This window comes from Plecotus auritus (assembly GCF_963455305.1).
Source record: "Plecotus auritus genome assembly, chromosome: 10".
Lineage (NCBI taxonomy): Eukaryota > Metazoa > Chordata > Mammalia > Chiroptera > Vespertilionidae > Plecotus > Plecotus auritus.
In genome coordinates this window covers 44,636,286-44,646,240 of record NC_137785.1, presented here as the reverse complement: position 1 = coordinate 44,646,240, position 9,955 = coordinate 44,636,286, and positions in this window count along the sequence as shown.

Below are 9,955 nucleotides of genomic sequence, written 5' to 3'. Positions count from 1 at the left end.
ATTAAAGTTTAAAAATACATAGAATACTGTATAATTTAATAAAAATATAAATAATGCCTGGGGATCATAAACATCAGCTTCCACATGGTAATTAGTTGTAGAGATAACTTGTGGAATGTACTTGTGGAGAGTGAAGAGAAGAAGAATGTCATTAAGGAAGAATTCATAGAGGGTTTAAACTATACTTGATAATATGTTATTTCTTTTCTGTATTATAGGTATACAGAAGTTAGTTTTATTTTTAGAACATTTCTAATTATTTTTATAAGAAAATATAAAGGAGCTCTAGCTGGTTTGGCTCAGTGGATAGAGCGTCGGCCTGCGGACTGAAGGGTCCCAGGTTCAATTCCAGTCAAGGGCATGTACCTTGGTTGCGGGCACATCCCCAGTAGGGGGTGTGCAGGAGGCAGCTGATCGATGTTTCTCTCTCATCGATGTTTCTAACTTTCTATCCCTCTCCCTTCCTGTCTGTAAAAATCAATAAAATATATATTTAAAAAAAAAAAAAGAAAAGAAAATATAAAGGACAGAACAAAATGGCGGTAGAATCTGGAAGGGATAAATAAGCTGATTTGTTTTTACATACAAAAGAGCACAGTATCAAATGTAGAATTGAGGTCAGATCAGAACCAATTGAGAAAACAATGTTGGTGGAGGATTGGTTTACATACATGAAGTCATAATCATATAACTTCTTTTAAAAAAAGTTTTGGTTTCCTTTGGGAAAACTATACCAAGCAAAAATGTAAAGCATGATAACCTGGAAGCAATTTCACTAATGCATATTTTGAAAAGTGGTGCTACTCTCAGAAGTCAAATCAATGCCTTCTAGGAGATTTTTGAAATGATATAAAATAGTCTCAGAGGGAGGAAAACATAAGGATGTGGGGTGTGAGGAAAAGCCATAAGGAGATCTTTCTTGCATGGCATAGGAACTCAGTTAAAAGGTATTACCTAGTCAGGAGGTCCCCTGAGAAACAGATTACACAACTGAAATAAGAGGGTACTTGAATGGTTTCTGGTTTAATGATATCAGACCCCATTTCTGGTATCAGGAAATTATAAAGATTTGAACTTATTCTAAGTATACCATCACGCCTATTACCTGGGAAGAGAAAATTTTATAGAAGGATTTTTTTTTTTTACATTATTGCAAGTGTCGCTTTTTTCCCCCCTTCACCCACTTCCACCCACCCCTGCCTGCCCCTTTCTTGGCCTTCACCAAACTGTTGTCTGTATCCATGGGGTATGCATGTATGTTCTAATCCCTTCACCTTCTTTATCCAGTCACCTCCACCCTCCTCGCCTTGGGAACCAGCCAGTCTGTTCCATGTATCCATGTTTCCGGTTCCATTTTGTTCATCAGTTTATTTTGTTCATTAGATTCCACATATTAGTGAAATCATATGGTATTTGTCTTTCTCTGGCTGGCTTGTTTCGCTTAGCAAAACAAGCTAATACTTTCCAGGTCCATCCATGCTGTCGCAGAAGATAAAAGTTTCTTGTTTTTTTACAGCCACATAGTATTCCATTGTGTAAATGTACCATAGCTTTTTTATCCACTTATATGCTGATGTGCTCATGGGCTGTTTCCATATCTTGGCTATTATAAATAATGCTGCTATAAGCATAGGGATGCATATATTCTTTCTGATTGGTGTTTCATGATTAAGATTATTTCCAGAAGTGGGGTCAATGGATCAAAAGGCAGTTCTATTTTTAATTTTTTTATAGGAAACTCCATACTGTTTTCCACAGTGGCTGCATCAGTCTGCATTCCCACTAATAGTGCACAAGGGTTCCCTTTCTCCACATCCTCGCCAGCACTTGTTGTTTGTTGATTTATTGATAGTAGCCATTCTGACAGGTGTTAGATAATACCTTATTATCATTTTTATTTGCATCTCTCTGATGATTAGTGACGTTGAGCATTTTTTCATGTCTATGGGCCTATATGTCCTCTTTGGAGAAGTGTTTATTGAGGTCCTTTGCCCTTTTTTTTTAAATCTTCACCCGAGGATATTTTTTTCATTGATTTTTAGAGTGGAGGGGAGAGAGGAAGGGAGAGAGAAACATTGATGTGAGAGACACATTGATTGTTTATCTCCCATATGTGTCCTGACCAGGGCCAAGAGATCAAACCTGCAACCAAGGTACATGCCTTGACAGGAATGGAACCCATGACCCTTCGGTCCTTGGGCCAACATCTAATGACTGAGCAAAACTGGCCAGGGCTCCTTTGCCCATGTTTTAATTGGATTGTTTGTCTTCCTGGTGTTGAGTTGAATGCATTCTATATATTTTTTTTGGAAATTAACCCCTTATCTGATGAATCATTGGCAAATATGTCCTCCCATATAGTGGGTTGGCCACTCTATCAACTCAAGGAGACTTAGCAGCTACCCAGTACATAGAAACAAACACAGGGAAGCCGCCAAAATGCAGAGACAAACAAGTCACAAATGAAAGAAATGGATGTAAGCAAAATACTGGATATAGAGTTCAAAACGACGGTTATAAGGTTACTCAAGAATCTTTTAGAAACCTCTGAGAAATTTAATGAGACCTTCAAGTATATGGAAAAGGACCAATCAGAAATTAAGCATACACTGACTGAAATAAAGAATAATATACAGAGATTGAACAGCAGACTAGAGGATCCCAAGAATCAAATCAAAGATTTGAAATACGAAGAAGCAAAAAACACCCAACTGGGAAAGCAAAAAGAAAAAAGAATCCAAAAATATGAAGATAGTGTAAGGAGCCTCTGGGACAACTTCAAGCGTACCAGCATCCGAATTATGGGGGTGCCAAAAGAAGAAAGAGAGCAAGATATTGAAAACCTATTTGAAGAAATAATGACAGAAAACTTCCCCCACCTGGTGAAAGAACTAGACTTACAAGTCCAGGAAGTGCAGAGAACCCCAAACAAGAGGAATCCAAAGAGGACCACACCAAGACACATCATAATTAAAATGCCAAGGGCAAAAGACAAAGAGAGAATCTTAAAAGCAGCATGAGAAAAACAGTTACCTACAAGGGAGTACCCATACGATTGTCAGCTAATTTCTCAACAGAAACTATGCAGGCCAGAACAGGAGTGGCAAGAAATATACAAAGTGATGAATAGCAAGAACCTACAACCAAGATTACCCAGCAACGCTTTCATTCAGAATTGAAGGTCAGATAAAGAGCTTCACAGACAAGAAAAAGCTAAAGGAGTTGATCACCACCAAACCAGTATTATATGAAATGCTGACGGGTATTCTCTAAGAAGAGGAGGAAGAAGAAAAAGGGAAAGATAAAAAAATTATGAACAACAAAGTGACAACAAATACATATCTATCAACAAGTGAATCTAAAAATCAAATGAATAAAAAACCTGATGAACAGAACAAACTGGTGAATGTAATAGAATCAGGGGCATGGAAAGGGAGCAGACTGACAATTCTCAGGGGAAGGGGTTGTGGGGGGTATGGGAAGAGATTGGACAAAGAGCTTACACCTATGGATGAGGTCGGGGTGTGTGGGGGAGAAGGCCTGGAATGGGGTGGGAACCGGGTAGAGGGGAGCTATGGGTGGATAAAAGAAGAACATCTGTAATAATCTGAACAATAAAGATTAAAAAAATAAAAATAAATAAATAAAAAATTATACATGCAGGGCAAATGGAAGGTGTAATGCAATTGGCTTTGTGGTGTTTCATTCAATGTGATGAACATTTTATATAATAGGTACCTACACTGAAAATATTGGAGAGAGGGTTTTTAAATCTGTCTGTCTTTTATTATCTATGAATTTTACACAAAACTACAATGTAGTTAATCATTTAAAGTTCTTGATTCATTTTGCCCTACTATATTTGATTGAGTTATATTTGAGATCTAAACATTAGAATACTACTTTGTTTTTGCTAGAGCATATATTGTGAGGTCCAAAATGTTACATAGTTGTAGTTAAATCTCCTAGGCTTATATGATTTGAATTGGGGGAATGGGTGGTTGATTGGTATTTGAATAATTTTCTAACATCTGGTGTTACTCATGTTATAACTCGTGTTATACTAGTAACTGTGACTTAATAAAATGTAGCCAATCAACTTTTCCAAAGGTTAAACTTTCATATTGGAATTATATTTTTTAAACCATCTCTTTCTGATGCAGATCATGTGCTTTGTAAATTTGTAGCTCCAGGACACCTCCAGGATGAGTGGCAGGAAAACAGAATTTCAATAGTATGTGTGTTGGTTGCTGGTGACTCCATTTAGAAGGCATTATAAGAAAAAAGAGCTCAGAAAAGAACTGTCATTTTTTTTTTAAACACAGGCATGAAAGGGAATTAAAAGGAACAATAATGTTGGGAAGTGCAATTGTTTTTTAATCCTAATGTCTAAAAAATAAAATTGACAAAGGCTTTGAGTGACAAAGGCCAATTAAAATTCAGTCTTTTAGCAAGGATCAAATCAAGGACATGACCTTCAAACCCATTAATAAAACTTCAAAATTTATCAAGATGCCTCATAGTGAATTTCAACTATTAGTATGGTATCTATTACATTTCTTTCAATTAAACAGAATATCTTATGGAATAGTCTTTGGCTCTGAACCTTGGTAGGTCTAGAATACTCATAATTAGGAAGAACAATGGGAGTGAAAGGATCAGGAAAAAAAAAGAGATATAGCAAATCTAAGAAGAATGTTTAGAAAAGTACTGCAGATGTGGCTGTTGGACTGAGGACATGACTGAAATAAAATAGATAAGAAGCCAAGCAGCCTTTTGAGAGAATTGTGTATTTTAGCTTAGCAGATACAACATAGCTTTCCAAAATAGTTGTATCAATTTGAGCTTCCATAAAAAGTGTATTAGTTAGTCTGCTTGACAGATCAATCAAGTATTAGACAGTCTTGTGGGGTTGCAATAGTAGTTTAATTGGCATTTCCTTGATATCTAATGAGGCTAAACATATTTACTTATATTTTCTGACCATTTGGATTTCTTTTTTTGATTAAGTATCTTTTCATTATTTTTTGTTGTTGTTTTGGTTGTTTGACATGTAGTAAAGTATGTCAGGTACACTAATCTTAAGTGTACAGTTCAAATAATTTTTATTGTATTCTAAATCTATATGTACATCTAGATCAAGAGATGAAACATTCCTAGCATCCCAAGATTCCCTGTCTTTATTCCTAGTTATTACCACTTCCTATCTTCCAGAGATAACCATATTCTCATTATTACTGACATCAATTAGTTTTTTTCTAAAATGTTTTATAAACATTTCAGTAAAATACACATAACATAAAATTTACCAATTTGTTTTTGCCAGTTCTCTTTCATCATGCCTGTTTGCTTGTGTATTTAATAGTTTGCTTCACCAGATAACATTTGTGCTTGCTACAATCTGGCTCTGTGGGCACTAAGTTGTGCACCACTTTATGTTTATTTTTTGGACCCATTTAGGTGATATGAATTTGGCATGTATAATTACTTGAGTGCTAGATTGTGGATACAACTTCTTGTAGTTTTATATTTCCCCTGTTTTGCTCACTGACAAGAAAACTTTCCTTGCAGTTTTTTAGTCCCAGCTGAACCCCTGGATCACCTTTACATTACGGGTATAACCCTTTGAGTTCCTCATGAGAGGAGGGTGTCCTGTTAGACTCTTAGGTGGTGTTGTGTTTGTTTTCTTTCTTTCATTCCAAACAAGATCAGTAAGTTTAAACTCTGACCAATATGGTTGATCAAATATCCTCAGGGCAAAAGCAGATTCAGCACTCTGCTTACCATCTCTTGAGTTCTGTGTTGTTTTTTGATTGACAATTTCTTACTAATTTTATCAACTGGGATGCTCTTAAGAAATTTTTATATACTATCTTGTATTTTTCGTTGTTTTCAGTGATGGAGTTAATGCAAATATTCTGGTTCTCTATATTGCCTGAAACAGAACTTTCTGTTTGATTATAAAATTTGGAAAGTCATTCATAGAAACTTTCTTTTTCCCTTACCATTTTCTTTCCACAAACACATCTTTAAAATAAGACAGATTCTTCTACTTTTTAAACTTTTCTTTTAGAGAAAAGGTTTAGAAATGCATTCAGTGTCTGTAAGGTTAAGTTTAATTTTTTTGTACAGGATTGTAATTAGTATTAGTAACATTCTTTAGACTCTATGAAACTTAAACAGTTTCAGAAAGTAGAGATTTATGCTACAATCAATACATAGTATTTGAGATATTTCTATAATTTTAAGAATTTACTTCTACTTAAGTCATATTTTCTTTAATAGTGAAAAATAAGTAAAAGTTTAACATGAAAAGCAGGAATAGTCCCCCTTTTTATTTTTGTCCCATCCCTAACCTCTCCATTTCCTGAGTAGTTAGAAATTTGGTAAATTGATGGAAGTTTTGTAAGGGTTTATGTACTCCTTTGGTTAAGTTTTCTAAATAGTTTCAGAACTTATTTCTGAAGGCATGAATAACCCAAAGACAAGGACTTGTTTTAAGATGATTTTTAAATAGTTGCCTTTTATGCAAGGTTACCTAATCAATATTACTTGATGAAGAAAGATATTTTGTGGGAGAGTAACATATAACTTTAACATTCCTTTAGTGTTTGGCTTTGTAAGTAAATATGAAACTTGATCATCTCATAACATTTTTAAAATTCACTTTCTTCTTTCCCCAGAAAGTAGCAAAGTAAATAAAACCTTCATTCTTTTCTAATCTTCATGAATAATTTCTGACTGGCCCTGGGTGAGAGGCCGTTTTCAAGGCCATCCAACGGTATCTGCAAAGATACTGTTTAGACCTTGCAGTTTAGGTCTCTCCGAAAGCACTTCTAAATTACAGAAGTGAAGAGAGCTTATACTTAATCTTTGGATAATTTCAGTTGTAGACTTCAGAATGAAGCAGCTAGGGGGGAAAGCTTCCCTAGTAGAAACATAAAACCTACTGCCTGTATCTTGGCCAGTGTTCCCTTTTTTCCAGTAAGTTGTCTGCAAATACAGAGGTGTATAACCCTAATGGCTTGTTGTATGCCATTAAAAGGTATTGTACACTCATAAAAGAATGACATTTTGATCAATGCTGTTAAAGGAATTACTGTCTTGACACAGAAAAGCTTTCCTGCTGCAAGTTTAAAAATATGCCTTTAAAAGCTTTTTATTGAATACCTTTGCATCCCTCAGAAATGTGCCATTTTGGCATGAGGTTACTCTGAAGTATTCACAGTGTAACTTAAATGCAAAACCTCCTATTTACCTTTAGAAGTAGCAGAGCAAAACAGGTATTTCCCTACCAAATGGAGCTTAAAGGCATGCTAACATCTTAAACCACTGTATCTGAACTAAAAATAGAATTTTTGTAAAGAAAACACTGAAAACTAAATTATTCCTTTTTATTTTTTGAGGTATTGATTTTTTTCATGCTGTTTTGTTTAAACTTCGTGGTTTTAATTTCCCTTTGGATTTAGAAATCATGCCTTTCCATCCAGTTCAGAGATAGATCTTTTCTAATCATCTGGGAATTGGTTCTCTTAAATGATGGTATGTCAGATTTGGTTTTCTATTGTTTCTTGTCTTTTATTATATTTTTGATTAGGAGTTTATGAAAATCATGTCATAATTGACAGTCTTCCAAAGCAGACGTTTTTTTCTATACACAGTTGGTCTTTTACAGATTTTTCTAATGTATCATTGCTATACTTTTAGCTTTATTTCATATTTTGTAAGCCTTTTGACTTTATACCATATTTTTCAGACTTGAGAACTGAACATTTTAAAGTTCAATACCCTGAAAACCACAATTTCCTTAAATATGTCACTATAAGATGATTATTTACTTGATAGGTTTTAGCTTTTGTACATTTTGAATTTGACATTTAATTCCCAATCTAATGAACTTTTCACACATTTCAGGGTATGGCATATTTTAGGGTAGATAGCATTGATTTTTATATAGCATATTGACTTAAGTTGTTTTACTTATAAAAGCAGGTGTTTGGTGGTGGTGGTGGTGGGTTTTATTATTCACTCCCTACTAAGTGCCAGGTGATCCTATATAATCCTATCTAATAAAAGAGTAATATGCAAATTTACCATCACTCCGATATGCCCACAAGCCATGCCCACCAGCCAATCAGGAGTGAATATGCAAATAAACCCAACCAAGATGGCTACCGCCACAGAGAGCAGGAGGGAGGCTTGGGTTTCCCCAGCAATGGAGGAAGCCAAGCTTTCCACCTGCCCTTGCCGGCCTATGCCTCCACTCAAGGATACAAAGTTTCAATGAGAGAAGATACATTAACCTAAACAGAAATGGCAGCAGCCACGGAGCTGGAAAGAGCAGGAGGCTAGGGTTGCCCCCGGTGATGGAGGAAGCCAAGCTTTCCACACACCCTGGCCGGCCCAGGCCTCTGCTTAAGGCTACAAAGTTTCAATTATGGAAGATACATAAATCCCCCCAAAAATGGCTGCTGCCATGGAGCAAGCAGAAGGCTTGGCTCCGCTCCAGGCTACAAAGTTTCAATTGTAGAAGGTAAATAAGCCCCAGATACCAGGGCCTCTGCTTGGGTCGCCAGGGGGCATGGCCGGCCTGCAAACCATCACAGGCCCCTCGCCCAGGCCGCCTCACGCCCCAAGGAAACCCCCACCCTGATCCGGGATACTCTTCAGGGCAAACCAGCTGGCCCCCACCTGTGCACCAGTCCTCTATCCTATCTAATAAAAGAGTAATATGCAGATTGACCATCACTCCAACACACAAGATGGCTGCCCCCATGTGGTCAAAGATCCTGCCCCCATGTGGACACAAGATGGCTGCCACAAGATGGCCAGCAGGGGAGGGCAGTTGGGAGGGACCAGGCCTACAAGGGAGGGCAGTTGGCGATCAAGCCTGCAGGGTAGGTCAGTTAGGGGTGACCAGGCCGGCAAAGGAGAGAAGTTGGGGGCAACCAGGCCTGCAGGGAAAAGCAGTTGGGAGGGACCCAGGCCTGCCAGGGAGAGCAGTTGGGGGACCAGGCCTGCAGGGGAGGGCAGTTGAGGGGGACCCAGGCCTGCAGGGGAGGGCAGTTATGGGACAACAGGTTGGCAGGGGAGCAGTTAGGCATCAATCAGGCTGGCAGGGGAGTGGTTAGGGGGTGATCAGGCTGGCAGGCAGAAGCTGTTAGAGGCAATCAGGAAGGCAGGCAGGCGAGCAGTTGGGAGCCAGCAGTCCTGGGTTGTGAGAGGGATGTCCGACTGCCCATTTAGGCCTGATCCCAGTGGTGGGTTCGGGCCTAAACGGGCAGTCGGACATTCCTCAAGGAGTCTCAGATTGGAAAGGGTGGAAGCTGGGCTGAGGGACACACAACCCCATGCACGAATTTCGTGCACCAGGCCTCTAGTATATAATAAAAGCCTACTATGCTAAGTGTCCAGTCATCCGTCATCTGTTCAACCAATCAAAGTGTAATATGCTAGTGATATGCTAAAGCCACTCAACTGCTCACTATGACATGCACTGACCACCAGGGGGCAGATAGTCAACCGGTCTACCAGTTGCTATGACGTGCCTTGACCACCAGGGGGCAGATGCTTCGACTGTTAGGTTAACTTGCTGCTGGGGTCCGGCTGATTGGGACAGAGCGAGATGGCCCGGACACGCCCTGGAGCCATCCCACGGTCCCTCCCCGACCCTGATCGTGCATCGGTGGGGTCCCTTGTCCTGGCCTGCACCCTCTTGCAATCTGGGATCCCTTGGGGGATGTCAGAGAGCCGGTTTTGGACTGATCCCGCAGGCCAGGCCGAGGGACCCCACTGGTGCACAAATTCGTGCACCGGGCTTCTAGTTTATATCTATTATTGATAACACTAAAACTTGTTACAGTATGTGCCATGTTCTGTGCTAAAGTACTTCCCATGATTCAAAGAAGTTATATAACTTGGTCAAACAACAAGTAAGTTGTGGAGTTGATATTCA